At 51.4% G+C, this 22,260-nt stretch overlaps 1 protein-coding gene across 1 annotated transcript in view; it reads right to left on the bottom strand.

The window, feature by feature from the left end:
* The window catches only part of SULF2 (sulfatase 2), a 112,075-nt gene that overhangs the window by 89,331 nt on the left and 484 nt on the right, over positions 1 to 22,260 (bottom strand).

Raw genomic sequence — 22,260 nt, 5'->3', positions numbered from 1 at the left:
CGCACATTCATGTGCCTTCAGATAGACATCAAGCACTAAAATAACATCGAGAGACTTTCCAAGGGATGCCCCACAACTCTCTTCTATCAGAAACAGAGAGCTTGCAATGCTCCAGCCCCCAATCTGTCCATTTTATGTTTAATCTGCATTTCCGCCCATCCAATTATACCCATTTTATTGATGAGGAAGCCGAGGCACAGAGAGTTAAAAGTACTTTTCTTATTATTACATGGTTAAATAAGTGGCAGGCATGGGGTTCAAACCCAGTCTGGCTCGACAAGACTGCTCAAACAGAAGCCCCTGGAAGCAGACCGCTGGGCAAGTTCCTGAGGCTCCCAACCTGTTTCCTTCCTCATTTGCCAAATGGAGCAGCAGGTGGCCAGGTGTCCTCTGAGGGTCTTTTGGGGCTCTGGACCTGTGAGGGAGGTATGGAGCTGGGAGCTGCAGCCTGCATTGGGAGCTCTGGGCCAGATGGTGAGTGGAGCTGGGAGACGTGATCATTGGACTCTGTTCCTGGCACCCATGTTGGTTTTCTCATGCACCCCCCCAACCACAGTCCCCTTCACCCCCTGCTCCCTAGCAACTATAACCCACCAGCCAGGATGCTCCCCCTCTGGATAGAAGTCAAAGCTCTGTGACTGGAGACTGGTGAATAACAGGGGCTAATTATTTCATCAGATCAAGTCATCAGTAGGTCGATTTTTGATGAATTCCCCCAGCTCTGACTTCCCCTGGCCTTGTGCCAGCCTCTCTGGATGCTGAAGAAATCAATTAAAAATGACACATGGGATTCTGCCTCCATTTTTTTTTTCCTCCTTGGAAAAAGATTCAAAGTGGTTACACGGAGAGTATGTGGTGAATCTGTAAAGCACCAGTGGCCCGATGTTCTGACTATCCCTCGGACACCTTGTCTCACTCCCACCAGCTGCAAGGTCCGCCTGACTCCTTCTCTTTGTCCTGTGTCTTCTCACAGACCTTGGCAAAGGCTTGCCAGTCGAGGAAGACAGCTCTGGAAATGTCTAGTATCCCAAGTGTTCAGAAGCATCACTCCTGCTTCTAGATTTATCTGTTAATCTGCATAGAGGAACAAGTCTCTGGTGGACCAATGACCCCTCGGCCCCACAGACCACAGCTTCGGGGAAGCTCCCAGGACCTCACCCAGGCCTGTCCAGAAAGACCCAGATAGTAGTCTTCCTCTGAGGATCCCCAAATTGCCAACAAGATTAGCCAAGAGGAGTTTGGGAATGATTGGGCAGCTGAGGGGCTGGGAGAGGAGGATGTGGCCAGAGGCAGAACAAGGCACTGACCGGATGGAAGAGTGCTCAGGGAGAAGGGGAGAAAGGGGACTGTAGGGTGTGGAGAGATGCCCCGTGTGCTGGGGCCAGGTGGTCCAGACAGCTCGGCCACTTATGTCTTCCTTCATTTACTTTATAAATTTTTATTTAGGGCCTACTATGTGCGAGGCACAGTGTTAGGTGGTAGGATAATCCTGCCTGGATCCTAACAGCCTCCCAACTGGTTTCCCTGCTTCTACCCCCTCCTCCTTCTATCAAGTAGCCAGAGGATCCTGTTAAAACCAAAGAGCCTGTCTCCTTCCACTGAAAAGCCTTCAAGGGCTTCCATCTCATGCTGCACAAAACCCCAAACCCTCCAAAGGGCCAACGAGATCCTACACGGTCTGCTCATCCCCTCTCGGACCTCATCACCTTCCATTTTTCCCCTTGCCCACTTGGCTCTGGCCACATGGCCTCTGTGGTGTTCCTTGCACATGCCAGGCATGTCCCCACCCCAGGGCCTTTGCACTTGCTGTTCCCACTGCTTGGAGCCCTCATCCAGATATCTTCAAGGCCCTTTCCTCACCTCATTCGGGTCTTTGCTTACATTTTGTCTTTGTAGGTTAGCAGAAATCTCTTCCCTTTCCACCCCTGACAAACTACGTATTTTACCTCTTTCTTTATGGGTTCCCCCTCCCCACCCACTCTCACTAGAGTGTCCGCTTCCTGAGGGCATGGATTTTTGTCAGCTTTGTTTCACATCTGTATCCCCAACGCCTGAAACAGTGTTTGGCACAGAGCAGACCCCTTAGCTATTTACTGTCTTAGCAAAGAATTTTCTCCCCGCTGGAAAAAACTCCTCCAGCTGTGGTTGCGGTCCCTGCCACCCGCTTACTGCGTTAGGTAGGGGCAGCCTGACTGTAGGGCGGAGCATGTGACCCAGGTAGAGCCAATCAGCACTTTCTGGCTCCCTAGCTCCAGTGATTGGCCCCGAGGCAGACATGTGACCCGGGCCTGGCCAATGGGAGAGAGCAGCAAGAAGCCGTGGGATGGGTGGCTGGGTGCAGGGAGTGGGAGAGCCGTCCCTGCCAGCACCTGGGAGGCTCCGAGGGGATGCTGGGGACACCGGGCTGAACCTTGTGGCTAGTGACAGGCTCAAACAAGTAGCCTTTGCGGCTTCAGCAACAGGAAGCACCGGGATCAATACGGTAAACACCCTTAAAGAACAGTGATGAAGAATAACTGATAATTATGGGGTACTTATCACAGGCCCTGCCCATTTCTCGGCACTTTTCCCGTTCCCCACGTCACCCTTACAACATCCTTATGAAGTTGGACGTTCTACTTGCAGGTGAGGAAGCTGAGGCACGGAGAGTTTTCGAGAACTTGCCCATGGTCATGCAGTTTGGAGGTGGAGCAGCGGAATATCGTCCCTTGGCCCACCTCGTCCCCATCCTCTGTGCTTCCCTGCGCCCTGGGAGGTTCACTTGGGTGGACCACATCAGTGGGCTCCATGCTTTCTCGCTCCTGGTGGGGTTTGGCCGAGGGGGAGGGGGGACACCGCCAGGGGATGGGAAGGTGGGAGGAGGGGCCCGGGCACTTGCCAGGCGTCCTTCCTGCCCAGGTGCTGGGAACTGAGCACATCCCTCTATTGCTCTGCTGGGGGCCACAGCCCCTGTGGGTGGCCCTCTCCAGGTTCCAGCAAACGCTCCCCACTGTCCCCAGCCCCAGGGGTCTGTATATTCATTTTCTTACACTCTGCTCACACCTTTATTGGAGGGCACCATCTGTTTCCTGCAGGGCCCTGGGTGGGTAAAGCAAGCAGACCTCACAGCTGAGATTTGCACCCAGAGGTCCTGACCCCAGAGCCCCGTCTTGACTCCTATTCTCATCTGGAAACCAATGAATGATACAAGAAGTTGTGGTTAAGTGTATCGCACAAACAGGAAGAAGAAGGGGGAAACTGCTGGCCTGGGGGGCAGTCAGAGAGGGCTGCCTGGAGGAGGTCTTAAAAGTTTAAGAAGCCTAAGAGGAACAAAGTTCTGAAGAATCCACAGGGTTTTTCTGAAGAAGAGGGTGGAGGACAGGGTGCTTCCGGCAAGGGAAACGGCCTGAGCAAATAGCAGGCTGAGTGGGAGGGATGGAAATGTGTGGTCCCGAACCTCACAAGCTCAGAAGTTGTCTAGACAGGGGATGACACAAGCACATCTGTTAAACCCTACACTCCCCTGGCGTCTCCCCTTCTTCCTGGTCACAGGTTTTTTCCAGCCTTCTCTCTTCCTCTCCAGGGCTGTCAAGAAAGGACAGGAGCTCCTGTAACCTATGGATACAGACTCTCCCTGTCTTCCCTCCTAAGGTGCCAGGGCATCTGGGGGCTCTCTGTGCCTGGTCTTAGAATTCCAGCGGGAGGCAGGGAACTAAGCCAGCTCTCCAGAGCAGGACACGAGACAAGAGAAGGGTCTTTCAAAGGGAGGAGGCAAAGATCAGCCTTCAAGACAAGGGCTCAGGATCTGGAAAGGAAATTAGGGCATAAAGAGAAGGGCTTAGGAACCCCATTGCTTGCATAACTATTCATTTGACAAGAAATCCTCAAAGACCTACTATGTGCCAGGCACAGTTCTTGGCACTGCAGATAAAGAAATGGAAAAAAAAAAAAAAAAGTCCCTGCCCCCAGGGAGCTGACGTTCTAAGGAGTCAACAGATCAAAAGCTAGAGTCGAAAACCTTTAGCTAAAAGTGAGAAGTGACAGGATTCACTTCTCGGCGAACTTTTAGGACGGGACCATGGAGTATAGTTAGAGCTCAAAGAAAGCGTAGAAACGATACATTCAAGGTGCTGGAAAGCTGACCATCACAAGGTTTTGTACGTAAAGTGAGTGGGTGTTTGGGAGGCCATATGATTCACATGCCCGAATATCTGAGCATCTATGGTCGAGTACTGTTTCATGATCAGTGAAAAAAAACCAGACACAAATCTCTAGTCTCATGGAGCTGACAGAGAGAGTGGAGAAAGCCAAGCAGATAGATGTGTGCTAAAATGCAGCAGGGAACAGGCTGAGAAGGGGGGCGGGGGGATGGGATCTGGAGCCAGACAGCTGGCATTCAAATCTTGGTTCCACTATGGACTAGTTCTTGGGCAAGTAACTTACCCTCTTGTGGCCTCAGTGTCTTCAACTGTAAAGTGAGGCCAATAAGAGCACTTAAAGAGTTGTGAGGAGGAAATGGCTCAATGCCTGTGAAGCCTTTAGAACAGGACTGTATACAATTAGGTGCCCAATACATGTTGTCTAGCGTTATTTGTTGGGTTTGGGCCAACGTACTTTCTATAACAGCATCCAGTTTTCATCTGGGGATCTTCTCCCCGATCTTTGGTCCATAAGGTTCAAATTAGGCAGCAGCTGCAGAGCTCCAAGGCTAGACCATGGGATCCAGACCCGAGCCAATCAGAGCCTTCCAATCCCTCTTCCTCAGTGATTGGCCAATCAGAGTAATCTGGGCATCTTCACCTAACTAGGAGGAGATGCCTACCCTTTCCAACTGGCTAAGTGGTTCCATGTCATTCCACCATGAAGGTAAGGGAAGACTGATGCCATCTTGCCTCATGTAGAGGTGGAATGAAGCCAACACACAGAAGAAAACAGAGCTGAGAAGTGGTACATACTTGGGTTTGGAAACATTTGAGACCTGGATCTAGCTAAACCTGAAGGAGGAGTATTTACATCTGGATTCTTTGTTTCAGGCGCCAATAGATTCCTTTTTCTCTTTTGACTAGTTTGAGTTGTTTTCTTTCTTCTCAGGTCAGCTTTCTCACACGTTGACTCCTTAGGGACATGAATCAAATTCTCTTTGTTTCTTAGGTCGCTCCAAGTTGCTTTCTCTGTCACTTGCAACCAAAGGAACCCAAATGGTAGAGCAAGCTGGAGACAGGGTGTTGACTCAGGTGGCTTCCCAGCCACCTCCTGCCTCTGTGTAGACAGACCTGACAGCATGGCTTGCTAGCCCTCAGCCTGGGCCTGGGCCCAACTCTCTGCCTTACTGTAGGCAAACTTTCTTCATCCTTATTTGTCAACCGATAAGAAAAAGGTGGTGTGGAAAAGCAGAAGGAACGTGGGCGTGGGAGTCATGAATTCTGGTCCCAATTTGGTCTCAGTTTCCTCATCTGCCAAGCCAAACAGACTGTTCCTGGGCACAGCCCTGGAGTTTGGGATGGGTGGAGTCTGACAGGTGGAGAGAGGGCCTTCCCTGGCCACCCTCCTGGAAGCAAGCCTCCCTGTTACTCTTGGCCTCATCCAAATTTTGTTCTCTTCAGAACACTCATCACACATGCGATTCTTTATGCGCTCTTCTATTCTGGTCTTTATTTTGTGGGGGTTGTTTTCTCCCTGGAAGCTCTGCAGGGGTAGGGCTGTCTCTTTTCTTTTTTTTTAAAAAAGAATTTTTAAAAAAGATTTATTTATTTGAGAGAGAGAGCCCTTGCAAGCAGGGAGAGGGGCAGACGGCGGGGGGGGGGGGGGGGAGGGGAGAGAGAATCCTCAAGCAGACTCTGCACTGAGTGGGGAGCCTGACGTGGGCTCGATCCTAGGACCCTGAGACCATGACCTGAGCCCAAACCAAGAGCTGGACACAACCGACAGAGCCACCCAGGTGCCCTGGGCTCTTTTCTAAATAGTCTCAGCCCCTGGCACAGCCTGGGTGCTAATTCTTCCAGTTACTCAACAAATATTTACTGAGCACCTACTACGCACAGGCCCTATCCTATGTGCTGGGGATCCAGAAATAAACAATCTTTCATGAATCAGACACAAAATAAATCATAGGCCTGAGGTGATGAGTCTTAAGGGTGTGAGGCAAGAGAGGGAGGTCAGAAGTGCTGGTGGGGGGAAGGCTGCATCTTTAAATGGGGGGGGTCAGTTGGGCAGAGTCTTGAAGGAGGTGAAGGAATGTGCCTTGCAGATACTTAGGGGAACGGTGTTCCAGGCCTAGGGAAAAAGAAGTGCAGATGTCCTGGGGGAGGAGCGTGTCTGTCTGCGGCACATAACGGGGGCACGTGTATCTGGAGTGGAGTTGAGTGATGGGAAGGCTAATACTTGGAGTGAGTGGAGGATCTGGAAGGTTCCAGCCTGGGAGTGTTGAGATTGGATGTAGGTTTTAACAGGATCCTTCTGGCTGCATGTGGAGAACAGACTGCAGGGCGTGAGGGTGGACTGAGGGAGGCCAGCGAGACAGCTGCCTGGACAGTGCTTGGACCAGGACAGGGGCAGTGAGGGGGCGAGATGTGAGATTCTGGATATTGTTAATGAATGAATGAATGAATGAATGGGGGATAGACTGGCACATGCCAAGTGCTCCAGTGATTATTTCTAACAATTGACCTTCAACCTTAGCAGGAGAATAAAATCTTTTTTTTTTTTTTATGCTCAGGGACTCATGATCAGGGACAGCATGGCTGGCTGGTCTCTGCTTTAGAATGGCTGAGGCCACAGCTGAAATGACAGAAGGGCTGGGGACTTGATTCATTGGGTGGCTGCTACTGGCAATTGGCTAGGACCTCAGGGGGGCCTCTCCTTCCTCCCCACATGGTGGCCTCAGGGTGGGCTCTGATTTCTTATGTGGCAGCTTCCGGCTCGGAAGGTGGGTGCCCCAGCGATGGGCAGTGCTGCCTCAGTTTTTCCAACTGAACTCGGTCTTCTCTGCTGTCCCCCCAGTGTCACCCCCACCACATTCTCTTGGTTTCACAAGACTGGCCAGATTCAGAAGGAGGGACAGGACCCCACCTTTCCATAGAGGAGTGTCAAGGTCATGGCAGAGACGAGCATGCTGGCTATCTTGCGGCCGTCTTGGAAACACAGGGGGACCTGCCAAGTCCCAGAGGCCGGGGGACCACGGCAGGGGGAGCCATGGGCCTCTCTCGGGCACACAGCACCCTTTCTAGGAAGTGAAACTTAAACCGAGTCAGATTCCATGTCTGCATCTGGCAAGCTTTGGAGTCTGTGCCCATGCCCCGTTCAAAGATCCCTGAGCCTCAGGAAGCCCTGGGTGACCCGAAGGCTCCCCAGACCCCATGCCTCTGTCTCATATGACCCAAAGGGGTTCAATCAGTGGTGTCAGGTCCAGAAGGTTCTGAAGGGAGCAGAAGAGGCAAAGAGAAAAGCTTGCACTGCACGTGGAAAGCCTCTCACCCCCATACTTCAGAGAAGAAGCTTCTCCTGTTTTATCGGCATGGAAACCATTAGTTCCCCCTTAAAAAAAAAAAAAAGACCTTCTCCCTCCTCGTTTTTAAGTAGAAAGGAAGTCCCCAACTAACCCAAAAACCCCAAGTGAAGTTTGAGACCAGGCTTCAGGGAACTGGCCCCTAACTGCCCTCACTTCCCTCCTGCTTTGGTGAGAATGACACTCCTGAGGCTCGCCCCTTGGCCCTCTGAGCCCACGGCCACTGTGCCCACGGAAGCCATCCAGGAGGGAGGCCGCCGTGCCCGTGTCATCGTGTCACTGGGCAGCTGGCTGGCTTGTCGGGGGTGGGCGCCAGGTCATTCTTTGATTTGGGGGGGGTGCATTATAGGGTGTCTACAGCCTCCCTACGTGGGACATGTGAGTAGCACCCACCCCCGACCATGGATAGCAAAAATGTCTCCAGACATTGCCTCATGTCCCCTGGGGGATGTAATCGCCCCCAGGGGAGAAGCCCTGCCGTAAATGGATAGCAGCATAAAGAAACAAACGCAAAGACACTGCAGTTGGATTCTTGCTTGCCAAGGGCACTGATCTTTTTCTTACAAGGGGAGCAGGCCGCCTTGAAGACCACAAAGGAGGGGTTACAGGGACTCCTTCCCTGATGACTCAGAAGAGAACACCGTGAAATTCCATGTCATTTATGGCATGACCCCTAAAACGTGGCCCCTAAGAGGAGGACTACTGGGTCCTGCCCACCGGAAACCATGCCTTCATCCAGTCAATGGGACTGGGTTGGCCAGAGCCCAGTGGGCTGGCCCACGGCTTAGGCTCAGAAGCCTGGATGTTGTTTGGTTACCTTTGGAGAGAGACACCTGTCTGTAGTGGCCTTTGTCTAAAGTGGGGCCTCAAACTCAAATGCCTGCAGGGGCTAGGCAGGAGAAATGAGGGACGTGGTCTGGATTTAGGGGGACGGGTTGGGGGGTGGGGACTGGACCACAATGGAGAGGTCATTTCTAAAGTGAAGACATTCAATACATTTTAAACACTGAGCACACCGAGCAAAGCTCCTCTGGAGCTTGGCCATAGGCCTATTTGCAACCCTTCAAAGCTATGTGATCTTTCCTGAGCACCTACTGTGTTCCAGGTGCTCCATAGGATGTTGGGAAGCAGCCATGAACATGGAGCAGGTCAGGCCTCTGCCCTCAAGGAGCTGACATCCTGGTGGGGGAGACAGATAATAAAGGGAGATGAATTTCAGGTCGTTTTAAGAGCTTTGAAGAAAATCGTCAGGGACACAGGATAGAGAGTAAATCAGGGGAGGCCCCTAGGAAGGGGTGATGTTTCAGGTGAGACCAGAAGGTGGTGAGAAGCTAGTTGTAGGGGAAATGCTTTCTAACCAAGGGAAAAAGCAAGTGCAAAGGTCCTGAGGTAGGACTGAGTTTGGTTGGTTTGAAGAACAGAATAAAGACCAGTATGGCAGAAGCAGGAATGGGAGCCTGCCATAGAGGAGGTTGGACATCACCTTCCCCTGGCCCACACCTTCCACGTAGGCCACACCTGTTGTTCTTGCGAGGTGTTTAGGGGCAATGGGAATCAGACACAAATTCCCACCTCTGTTCTTTGTTCTTTTGTCTCAGCTGTGGACAGAGGCTTCCCTGGGAGCAAGTTACAAAGTTGTTTCTGCAAAAGGCCTTTGGCCAAAAGCAATAAAGTTGGACCTGAACAGAGTCATTATTCATCCCTAATTGTTGGCTGGCTCTCAGTGTAGACTGAGACTGTAGACCTCAGCTGGGACTGAGGATTCCAGTCCCCTATTTTTTAACCCCACACTCTTGGTACAGTTGACCCCCACAGGACATGTATTTATGGTTCCAGAGACTGTATGTAGTTCCCTTCGAAAAGAACATAAAGGGATACAGATCTGTTTTGGCGGCCCTGGTATTAATCTTCTCATTCTTTCTTCCCTTTCCACCCAATCCACAGCCGTGGGCGCCATCCTCACCCATCATATGCCCCTGCGATTAGCAGATGAGCTTCTCATTAGCTCACCTTGGAAACGGCCCGGCATTTACAATTATTTGAGAAGCTTGTACTCATCGGCGGGGGAAGGAGTCGGAAGCAAATTTTACCAAATAAGTCACTAAATTTAGAGACGCGAGTGGAGAGAATTTCGCATGACAGGTCCATTTCCAACCCTGACATGCTGTGCAGTCTAAGCAGCAGCTGGAAAGACTGCCACAGGGAGAAAAGCCATAGGTTAGAGGTGCTCCTTGTGCTCGGATCAGCTTCTCCCGCTGGTGGTCTCACTGCACTGGGGGCTTCACCGGGTATCAGCAGGTGTACTTTGTGTCACCCTCTCCTGCCATGTGACCTAGTGGTAATCATGTGACCAAAGTTGGTCAATTAGACTCTCTTACGGGGCTTTTGACTCTTAAAAGGAATGTCAAGAGCAGAAGGAAAAATCAGGGTGCATTTGTCCCATTGGAACCCCTCCTCCAGCAACTCCTGCTGGGGGTGGGGGGCTAGAGCTTCCTAAGCTAAAGCCTTAGAAGGCCTGGCAGCTTTCATTTTTGTGTTTCTAGGAGTCAGGCTACCCCCAGACCACCATACTGTGAGGAAGGTCAAGCAGCTATGGGAAGAGGCCATGGGGAGGAGGATGGAGGATTCAGCTGATGGCCCCAGGGAACTCCCACCTGATGACCAGCACGAGCCGCTGGCCATTTGAGTGGAGCCATTGTGGACCTTCCAGCTGATATCACAGGAAGCAAGAGAACCAGCGGGCAACCCACAGAATTGTTACAAATACACTGTTGCTTTAAGCCACTGAGCTGGGGGCGATCTGTTACAAAGCAGAAACACAACCAAAGAGCCTTGAATGACACTGATTCGAGCCCATTCCTCCAACTGAAATGTCACAAATGACTGATGATGAATCAAGATGTTTGGTCTCCAGTGGCCAATGGCTTTAATCAGATGAACACTTAAAGGAGAACTCATTCACTCATTTTTCCATCATTGTTTCAAACAGCCAGTGAGCTGAGCACTGAAGGTACCAAGATGAACAAGCTTAAGGAGCTCCTATTCCAGTGGGGGCACCACACGTGGTGCCTCAGTTCCCTCAATTTCAAAATGGAGATGATAATAGGCCTTGATCAAAAGCTTTGTAGTGATGAGGAAATGCTTGGCAACAAGCACCCAATAGCTATTAGACTTCTGTTATTATTGTAAACAAAGTTGCAATGCATGGTCTCTAGAAATGGTGGCTGTTTGATCTGAACAAAGTGTTGTGGGGGAGGAATGAACTCCAAGGACCATGTGGGCCAGGCAGGTGACGTAAATGAGTCAAGTGGGCTCAGTGTAAGAAAACCCCACACACTCCCTTCTCTCCAGCTCTCATTCTACACTTTTGACAGAGGCGTAAGAACAAAGAAGTACTGCTCCACAATGAGAACAGCAGGGCATGTGCAATGACCAATGGCAAGTGACCCTGATTGCAGCCTCAGACAATAGGGAATGGGGCGGGGCGGGGGGGACTGTGGCAAAGTGGAGAGCCCACGATCAGTGGGGATGGGAACTCAGGGTGGCCAAATATGGCCCGCGTCTCCCTATTTTTCACAAGCTGGAAACTCTAATTTTTAAAAGGTAAAATCTCACAATTTTTAAAGATCTGACAACTAACTTGAAAAAATGTTCAAAACAGCATGTAGGTTAAACATTTCTGTGAGCTGAATATAGGCCCTGCTTAGCCAGCCTGTGACGTCCTACTCTAATAGGACAGAACAAGGAGAGACTTCTTTGTGCTCCACTTTCCCTTTCTGTAAAATGGGGATTAGAAGGTCTCTGTGCTATAGATGGAATGTGTATGTCTCCCCAAAAATCTTATGTTGAAACCTAATCCCCAATAGGATAGTATTAGGAGGTGGGGTCTTTGGGAGGGTGGAGCTCTCATGAATGGCATTAGTGTCCTTCTAAACTAGACCCCAGAGAGTTCCCTTGCCCCTCTGTCACGTGAGGACACAAGAAGGCGTCCTCTGTGACTGCGGAAGTGGTCTCTCACCAGACTCTGAATCTGCTGGCACCTTGACCTTGACCTTGGTGAGAAATTTCTGTTGCTTATAAGCCTTCTAGTGTCTAGTCTTCTGTTACAGCAGCCTGGACAGATGAAGAGGGCCAGCATCACGAAGTCACCATGTGTTCACCTGAGTGGGCATTCAGAACGCCGCCTGGTGTGCAGAAATGTGAGCTTTCAGGAGCGTGAGTTCAGGAGAGGAGGTGAGAGAGGCAGGTCTTCTGAGCTGTGACAGCTCCTTTCAGGAGGGGCCCGTACGGGTGGGGGGAGAGTAGATTTCCCAGGGCACCTGCAGAAATGTCACGCCGCTGATCTCGCACATTAACATTCATGTCCCCAGCGGAGCCTTCTGCCACGGCCCTTCCTCATCCCCGCTGTGGCCTGAGGGCGATGGCCGCCCCTCTCTGAGCGATGTCAGCACGAACCCCAGCTCCAGTTCAGGGGCCGGTGAGTGCAAAAGCAACCCTCCCCACTCCCACCTTTGCTTTCTGCAAATGACAAACTGGTTTTGACTCCTTTGCCTTGAGCAGTCACCTGCAAGCAAGGATCCCCAAACACTAGATTCAGACCCAGCCGTACATCTTCAAGCCTCCTTCCCAGATTCCTTCATCCAAAAAATATCTCCTGAGCGCGCAGAGTGCCGGCCCTGTTCTGGGTGCTAGGGATACAGAGGTGAACGAGACAGATCTGCTTCCTCTAGCCACAGGGCTTGCTTTTAGTGAGAGGAGAGAGGACAAAGAACAAATCAACAAATAAGCGCATTGAGATAACTGCAGAGAGTGGTAAGTGTTATAAAGCAGGCGTCATTCTAGGTATTATCCAAGGATGTGATGTTTGAGCTGAGACCCGCCGGATCAGAAGGAGCCAGACTTGTGATATCCAGGCAGAGGGGACAGCAAGTGCAAAGGCCCCGAGGTTGGAACGGGCTTTGCTGTGGCCAGTGTGACAGTGTAATAAGCTTGGAGGAGCGGGGTGTGAGTTGGGGGCCGAGGCCAGGCAGCACAAGGCAGGGTAGCCTATGGCAGGGGTCTGGACTTTACTATCGGCACAACAGGCCACCGGAAGGAGGGTTTTATTACAGGAGCTGCCACCACCTATTTGCAGAAATGCCTAGCAGAAGGCACCCCATCCAGCCCCTTCTCTTTCTGTGTTAGCAGTCTGAAACTTCAGCTGTACATGGGAGTCACCTGGGAGCTCTAAAATATCCTGATGCCCCGGCCCTACCCCCGGGGCACTGATTTAATTGGTCTGGGGGTGGCCTGGGTGCTGGGATTTTTACAAGCTGCCTGGAGATGGCTAGGAACTTGTGCTCCGCTTATGAGCATCTCCTGAGTACGTGGTGACAAGCCCACCTTGGGCTTCCAGGACGGGCTCAGAGCCCTACAGGGTTGGTCCCCAAGGTTTGCTCCCTTCCTGAGCTGGCCTGACTGAGGCCCAAAAGTCAGGTGGGGGGGTCAGGGTGGGGAGTGGGACATGGCGGAGCCCATCAGCTCAGGAAGCCTCAGACTCGAGCTCTAGGCCCAGTTACCTCTTCTACTTGCGGCCATCTGTCCGAGCTGGACTCCCTCCTCTGCGGCGGGGGGTGGAGGGGGGAACCACAGCCTTCCTTATGGGCAGGGCAGTTGAGAGAGGTGGTGTAGAACCCCTTCGAGAAGCTAAAAAGAAAGCAGTGGATGGTTCCCCCCCAAACCAAAAACAGAACTACCCTATGATCTAGCAATTTCACTTCCAGTATTTACACAAAGGAAATGAACTTACTATCTCGGAAAGATACCTGCACCCCCTTGTCCGCTGCAGCCTTATTCGCGACGGGCCCAGACACAGAAGCAGCGTTGGTGTCCACTGAGGGATGAACACACAGAGAAGAGGTGGTGTGTAGACACACACCATGGTCTGGTCTATCACTCAGCCACGAGAAAGGAGACCCTGCCATTTGTGATCACGTGGATGGACCCGGAAGGCATTATGCTTAGCGAAATAAGTTGGACAGAGAAAGACAAAGACTCTATGAGCTCACTTAGATGTGGAATCTCGAAACAAAACAAAACACGGAACTCACACAGAGAAGAGACTGGTGGCGGCCAGAGGTGGGGGGTGAGGGGTGAGCAAAATGGGTGAAGGTGGTCGACAAACAGGCGAAAACTTTCAGTTATAACTGGGGACAATGTACAGCGTGGTGACCGTGGCTCATGAGGCTGTGTTGAGTATTTGCAAGTTGCTAAGAGAATAGATCTTAAAAATTCTCATCACGAGAAAAAAACATTTAACTGGGTGATGATGGATATTAACTATACTATGGTAATCATTTTACAAAATGTATGCATATCAAATCATCATGTTGTACACCTAAAACCAATACATTGTTATAGGTCAATTATATCTCAATTAAAAAAAAAAGCTAAAAAGGATCTACAAGTATAAGCAACGACGCCTGACTTTGGGAAGCAATCTTCACGTGTCCACTCACGTACTCATGTCTCACTGTGAGTGCCAGTGGTGGGGAGGGTGCAAGGAAGCTAACTAGGATTATCTCCATTTTACAGAAGAGGGATCTGAGGCTCAGAGGGGCAGAGCAGGTATGTGAATCAGGAGGTCTGGTTCTAGAGTGCATCCTCTTAACCACTGGGACACACCGATTCTCAGAGATGTGTCTTATGTCCAGTCTTCTCTACCTTCTTCATCTCCTGCCTGGGTGGAAGCCACACCTGGATGGACCCAAGAACATGTCAATAAGAGGGCAATGAGCAGGAAGAGGAGCCTGGGGACAGCTCTGAGGCAGAAGCTGTGGGTGCCCCCCCAAGGACCTTCCCCTGTTTACAGGACCCCAACTTTGTTAAAGAGGTGGACCCTTGTCTTGGCAATAAACCAGCATTAGTCTAAGCCCATGGTTCTCAGAAGGGTGAAATCAGCCCAAAGGGGTGTTTGCAGGAATTTGTGAGGATTCTTTTGCTTGTCACAGTGACCGGGGGATGTTTCTGGCATCTGGTGGGGGTACAGGGATGCTGGATAATTTGTAACGCTCCACACAGTGAAGAACAGCCCCATTTCCAGCACGACTTTCCAATGTCCCACAAGACACTCATGTAGGTGAAACAGCTTTTATAGTTACCTGACCTCAGAAATGAACCCCATTTCACATATAAACACAAAAGATGTTTTGCCTGGTTCTCCTCTACACTGAATTTTCTGGGAATGCAACCACTAAGTAAACTGAGGGAAGACTGTAGTTTGTTTTGTGTAGAAATTTGGGGTAATTGTTCACTATCTGGGAAAATCACATTGTTTATGGCCATAGCACTTGTGGTATTTGAGTCCAAACCACATGTTCATACCCCACTGCGTCTGTAATGGTCAGATTTATGGGATCCCACACTAGTGCAGGCATCTGACTGCTTCGTTATGTCTTCTAGTGGAGTGTGTCTAAGATATTGCCATACATATGTTTACCTATAACTCACTTTCCTCTTGGTTTTCCTTTAAATTACAGTCGGGGTATTTGATCAATTAAGAAATGTGCAGATAAGTTATATTATCTATGAATTTATTTCAGGTAAACTTGGCAAAAACATTTAAGAAGAGGGTGTCTGATCTGCTAATTTGGGGAACCACTGAGCTAAGTCAAATGAAAAGCCCATTTCCCTTTGCCAGTGTTTGGCTTAGGCTTGAGTACAAAACCCAACCCTGCAGCAATGAGGCATGAAGCAAAGTCTGCTGGGATGAGGGTGTTCTTGGAAGGATTTTGCTCTCTGATTAAAAGACAAACAGCATGGAGTCCTGCTCTTTGTTTCCACTTTGTATGGAGATGTAATGTCTGGAGCTGCAGCAGCCACCTTGAGACCATGAAGCAGCAAGGCCAATGACATGACAAGGACAGAGGATCCGAGGACAGGAAGATCCTGGGTCTCTGAAGACATTATTGTACAAACAAACTGGCTCCAGGGCTCCCCTGCCTCAGACCCTTGTTAAATGAGAACTAACGTTTTTATTGCATAAACCACTCTCAGTGAGGAATTCCATTACTTGCTGTGAATACATCTTGAATCACATTCAAATGATTAGGACACTAAGACTGTAGTAGGATTTCCTCTTCTCTGAAACATCCAGGAAAGTGGTCTGTGGATAGTGTCTGTCTCTAGAGCAGGCCAGTAATGCAGCTTTTGGATGATCTGATTTTCAACAGAGCATGAACATCTCCTGAACTTCTGGGAGCTGATCGTTTTTCATTCTCTTTCGAAAAGCTCCTCTTTTCTGGCCGCTGAGGTGGGTCAAGTCACCCAATGGGGCCCTGCCTGGGAGCCAAGAAGAAAGTCTATTGGCAACATTCTTCACCTAATACATCTGGCTTCCACCTGGCCAAACACATCTTGGGTACTGCTCGTCATCCCGGGGGAAGGCCCTGTCCATCAACTCATACTTATAAGACCTACGTATGTTTTGGAGTGTGTAGAATTCAAAATGGCTGTGGTCTCTGGTGAGAGAGAATTCCATTTAGTCCGGGTCTGGGCTGGAGGAGAAGCTCTGAGGACCATGCCAACAGGTGTTCTACCAAGGAGGCATCATGTTGCCTGTGAGGCCCAAGATCCCACCTGATCTTAAATTCCCAAGGGCATCTGTTGTAGCATGATGAATATTGAGTTCGGTCTGTTCATCACTGAGCAATGAGGAGATGGACAAGGGAAGGCTCAGCCTGGGCCTTTGGGAATTTCTCAGGAGCATGTGGGGTGTGCTAAAAATACTCATCAAATAGATGCAGAACAGGCATGATGGGAGGAGGGGACCATACCAGAGAATAAAATACATTTTCCCTAGACGATCGTGTCCAGCCCCATGGCCTCAAATAACGTCGGTGCTCTGCTGACTCCCAAATTTAGGCGGCCAGCCCCAACCAGCTCCAACCAGCTTCAGACTTGTGTATCCAGCAGCCACGGAGCGCTCAGACCCGCAGGTCATCTCAAACCCAACACTGCCATGACTGATTCTGGATTGTCCCCCCACCCCCAAACCTCTCTCCTAGTCTTCTCATTCAGGAATCTCCCCCCCGCCCCCCCACTCTGACAGGCTGTCTGATCACCCCTGGTTCCCTGGCACAATGGTGTTTGTCGTGGGGGCCGTTGTGTGCACCGGGGAATGTTTAGCAGCATGCCCGGTCTCCGCCCACTAGATGCCTCTAGCACCCTCTCCCCAGTTGTGACAACCCAAAGTGTCTCCAGACATTGCTAAATGTCCCCTGGGGGGGAAAAACTGCCCCTGGCTGAGAAGCCACAGTTCTTTCCTTCATTCTGAACATGCAATGCACCAGAAAGTTCTGCTGGCTCTGCCTCCAAAATAATCTCCAATCCACCATTTCACTCCATGTCCACCGATTGCACTGCCACCCAGGCCAGGATCAGCCCCCACCCACCTGTCCCACCAGTCCCTCGAAGAGCATCCCTCACAGGCTAGCCATGAAGATCTGCCTAAAACAAACCATATCGCTCCCTGACTTTAAACTCCTCAATGGTTTTCCATTTCCTTTGAAACAAGATCTAAAGTTCTCACCATGGCCCATATTTCTCACGACTGACCTCATCTTCTGCCGCTCCCCACCCCCAGGTTTCTATCTGTGTTTTAAACAGGTGTCTCAGGCCACTCGTCTCCACTTCCAAGCCTTTGCACTGGCTGTTCCCTCTAGTTGGAATGCTCTTCCCTCAGATCTTTCCGATGCTGGCCCATTCTTAAAATTTAGGTCACAGCTCAGAGGTCACATCCCCAGAGAGGTCTCCCCTGTCACCTGCCAGAGCGCGCCCCCCCGCCCCTCCCCCATCACACAGCCATTCTCGATCACAGGCTATTTTTTTTCCACTGTAGAGCCTGTCACTTCCCGAAAGAGCCTTGTTTGTGGACTTGCTTGTGTATTATTATCTGCAGGGTTCTCTCTTGTTCATCCCAATGCCTAGCCAGTGCCTGGCACGCAGTAGCTGCTCAATAAACATGCGTGCCTGACAAATAGGAGGAATGCTCTCTTGCTCTGTACGGCAGCTTCCTAATACCTTCACACCCCTAATCTCACGTGGAGCATTTCCCCTGCCCCCCCGGACAGCCCCTGCATTAGGCAGGAAGACAAGACAGGCATACTCCAGGGGCCCCTTTCCCAAGCCTCCCTGCCGAGGTAGGACACACACGTGGTCCTGTGGTTCACTCCACAGCACCCAGGGCCCTCCTTGGGAGTTTGATTCAGCAGGGTCTGGACTTTGCATTTGTAAAACAAATACCTCCAGATGATTCTCATGTAAAGAGAACATCTGCCCCCGGCCGCCAGAAAACACAGAAACAAGGCCGGGCTGTATCTTTCACACACTGAGGCAGAAAAGTCAGGCCTCCAATGCCTGATGACCCCAGTGGAGAGAGAGGGGACGCCGCTCACCCAGCAGCTGTTTCCATGGTGCCCACCTTGACCAAAATGACGACAGGTCCCTCTGACCAAATTAGTGTTCCCCTGCATCACAGGTATTGGCTATTTGCCTCCCCGGCAATGAGGCTTCCTTTCACTGGCATGCCCCCAACTTGTGCTCTCCAGGGCTTCGGGGGCTCAGTCGCTCTGTCCCCAGCTCCAGGGTGGGGCCCGGGAGCGTGGCCAACTCATTTCCTTGGCCAGTGTTGGTCTGGAGTGAGCACATGACATAAACCAGTCCCATCAGAGGGACGCCTGGGGCGAGGATGGGCATTTCCAGAAAAGAGGCTTGTTCTTTCCTGTTGGGCTTGAACCAGAGACGACAAGAGGACCACTCTTCAGCAGTCAACCCGGACACCTCAATTATGGTAACACTCAGTGTTCACTGAGGGCCTGCCGAGCTCAGAAGCCGTGCTAAGCACTTGACATTGATGATCTCATTTCATCCTTTACCACAAACCAGGAGATAAGTGCTACGATCATCGTCATTTGCTGGATGACAACACTGCGGCACAGAGAGATTAACTAATGCTCCCCAGATCACACAGCTGGGCAGGTAGCCAGGCAGTCTGGCTCCCCTAACCACGGAGCCAGGGCCTGCCCACCCCCTGGAGCCAGAGGGAAACCAGCCCCATGGAAGAAAGAACAGAGATGCAGGGGAACGGATACTCATGACAGCATCTGAGCCCTGACCCAGCTGTGCCTGAAGCTAGAGTTACCTGAGCGTTTTTTGGTTATAAAAGCCAACATGTCCCTTCTTTTCTCCTTATGCTGGTTTGAGATTTTTTTCCTCTTTCTGTTGCTTACAAGAGAAAGGATCCTGATTACTTTACAGTCTTTTTATGAAAATACCCCTAACTGATATTCCATTTGCGACTTGCACACAGCAGCTGCTCAGTAAACACCAACAGATGTGGGTGGAGACTGCTCTTGTGCCCTGCCTCCCCACCCCACCGCCCCCCTTCACTGCTGGGTGTGTAACCCTAACACCCGACTGTGGCCAGGCCAACGCCACTTCCCCTTTCGGCTCCAAGTGAGGCCTAGTTCCCTAGCAACCATCCCAATTAGGCAATCATGCCATTTATCAGGATGCCAATTAATTATAATGATCCTAATGATTTTCCAATTAGGTAGTGCCTTGAATCCAATCAGGGGCATTGCAGACTCCCCAGGCAGGGCTCATCACAAGGAAGGCTGAGGCCCTCACCTGCAGGTCAGCCCTGAGGAGCCCCACCTTCCATGTCCCCCAGCCACGCAGGGCCCAGGCCTGATACAAAGCTGGGAACCTCAGAGCCACCTCTCCAGGGACAGGCCAATGTGACTCCATCACCAACCACAAGAGGGCCTCACCTGTAGGAGAATTTTAACCCTTCCACCATTGTGCCTTCAGTGGGCATAAACCTTCACCTCAGACGTCATGCTTTTTTCTATCAGCCACATTTGATCTGTCTCTTTGCATTCCGAGTAGGGGAGAGTGTGTGCGTACTTGCAGGGGGATGGGCAGGAAACGTGGCCAGGCAATTGCACATTTTCCTTAGGGTAAAACCCCCTTGCAAACCAAATACAAATCTGAGATTCCCCCAAATACTGGAGATTTTTGGAGGAAAGTGGGATTATTGATGGGCTTCTGTCTTTCCAACTTTTATTGTCTAAATGTGTTTTCTTCCACTGAGCATGTACTTCTCCTACGTTTGGAAGAAAGACCAAGGTCATGGAGGGAGGAGAGCGCAGTGGGTCAGAGTGGATGCTGGAGCCTCAGGGCCTCTTAGATCCAGGCTCTCCCACTGACCAATTGTCAGGAAGTCACGATCCTCTCTGTGCTTCCACTTTACTCTTCTTTAACATGATGAAAAGCACAGAACCTATCTTACAGGGTTTTTGTGTGGATTAAACGAGTTATTATGTACAAGGGGTTAGATCAGTGTTTGGCTCATAAAAACACCACCATCATAAGTCTAGATTAAGCTCTTTCTTCGAACTGCAAGCTGGTCAGGAATTCTGATACTCTCTTGGAGGACAAGGCTTTTGTTTTCTTTCTGGGGGACTAAATCTAAGAACAGACTTGGCAGAGTTGGGTGATATTCCCAGTCTGGCTAACTTAGGAGACCAGAAGCTGCCCCTTGAGGCATGTCCAAACAGATAAATTAAACCTATCCAGGGAAAGGAAGAGAGAAATGTCATCCCCAAATCAAAAGGCACACGCGTCAGGGTGCGCAACTATACTTCAACTAGGTCCTGCGGATGGCAGCTGAACATAGCTGTTGGGCAGGGGACACACGCATGCGTGTGTGTGTGCTCATGAACACACATGAGCACGCGCACGCACGCACACACACACACACACTCTCCCACACAGCCACACCGTCCTCCTCCAAGCCTAGGCTTTTTACAATTAATTCATTATTCAACCCTTAAGTTTGAAAACTTAACATGTTATTAGGGTTTTTTAAAAAGCCATAAATTCAAATAAAAAAAACCCCAAAACTATACGCAAAGCCCAAACACCAAACCCACATTGACTCTCAGCCATGGCAGTTAAAACACTGGGCATTTATGTACATACACTTGGCCCGAGGAAGGCAGATCCTTCATGTGCAAAAGCCCAAGGAGCCATCAGCCAAGCCTGCCACGGTTGCCCTTCGAGTTACTTTTTAGAACACTAATTTACACCCCCGGACGGGCTGTTTTGATGAGTGTTCTCCCCTCCATGACGTAGGACAAGCAAAGCTGGGAGAACCTCTCTGACAAGGTGAGTGGTCTCCAGTCTGTCCCCCCACCCCCTTTACATATGTATGAATGGCTTTCATTTAATTAAAACCCTCCCGTGGTCCTGCAATGGGTGTCGGAGATGCAGTAAGAAGTCCCCTTCACTATTAACTACGAGAGCAGAGTGGCCCTTGCTGCCCTGGGGACAGACCCCAGTGTCCTCCAGGGAAAGCCCATCCTACCCGCGTCTCTGTCCCCAGAGAACCGGCTCAAGAGCAGCCTCCCCTTCCCTGCCCTGAAGGAAGGGAGGGTGGCGCTGTGGGACCGAGGCAGGGGCAGATGGAGGGGGCCGGGGCCGGCGTCCCCACATGCACAGATGTGCAGATGCCCAGATTCAAACGTAAGCTGAATGTAATTACTTGGTTAATTAAATATTGACTTTTAACTCAAAAAGTGATTAAAACAAGCTGCCGGAAAGAGAGGAGAGGGGCAGGGAAGGAAGCAGAACTTTCAGGAAGGAGGAAGAGAAGGATGAGGATTGTCCTACTGTGTGCAGGGGACGTGGTCTTCAGTCTTAGGGCAGGTAGGAAATTGCGGACCGAGGTCATCACTGTACAAAACTAGGATTTGCAGGTGTCTCTACATTTTCCCTATGTAAGACCGTCTCTCTTTACGAGGCTGCTCTCAAAGTGAACGGAGCGGGCTTCTGGCTCAGGAACTAGATACGGATCATCGCCTTTCCCTGGAACTAATGTGGTACCGGGCACGAGGACATGCTCCATAGATGCTTTTAGAACGAATGAACTACTATAAAGAATTAAATTAAAAAAACAACAACCCAGAAAAGAAAGAAAAGTGCACTCCTACAAATCGCCTCACTGTCACACTTCTGAACCCCTCGGGAGCCCGCGGAGGGGAGCATCTCTCTACAAGGCGATGAGAACTGGGTCTGACCTGGCCTGGGAGGAAGTTTGTCTTTTCAATCCTATTTGCCCTTTCGGTATCTGCGAGTTCCCAGTCACCCTGAAGATCCGGTCCACCGCTTTCCCGTGTCCTGCCTGGACAAGCCCCACGTGGTCTGGCTTCTAGCCGGTCCGTTGGGTCTAAACTCAAAGGGGTCAAGGAGGCCATCCCCCCGCGGCCGGCGGGCCCGGGCGCGCCTCCCCCGGGGTCCTCTAGCGCTCCGCGCGGCTTCCGCGGGTCAGGGGCGCGGTGGGAAGCGCTCACCCGCTCGCCCGGCCCGCCGGCGGGGTCAAACGGGTCATCCCCCCGCGGCCGGCCGGCGCCGGAGCCGCCCGCCCGGTCCCACCTCCGCGCGCCCCGCTGGGGCCGGAGCCGGGCGGTCGGGACCGGCCCCCGCTCACCTGGGCGTCGCTGCGACGGCTGGGGGGCCCCCCGGGCCCCGCGCGCCCCACTCACCAGCGCGCACGGCCCCGGCGGCCTCACCCGGCGCGGGGCGCCTCCGCCTCTGCCGCAGCCCGGCCGGGCCGCGGGGCGCAGGGGACTCCGCGCCGCTGCTGCTGCCGCCGCCGCCGCATCCCCGGCGAGTGCCGCCGCCGCTCCTCCTCCCCTCCCTCCGCCTCCTCCCTCCTCTCCGCCCCCCCCCCCCCC

Source organism: Phoca vitulina, unplaced genomic scaffold (assembly GCF_004348235.1).
Source record: "Phoca vitulina isolate PV1807 unplaced genomic scaffold, GSC_HSeal_1.0 scaffold22, whole genome shotgun sequence".
Classification (NCBI taxonomy): Eukaryota; Metazoa; Chordata; class Mammalia; order Carnivora; family Phocidae; genus Phoca; species Phoca vitulina.
This window is presented reverse-complemented; position numbering and strand designations above follow the sequence as displayed.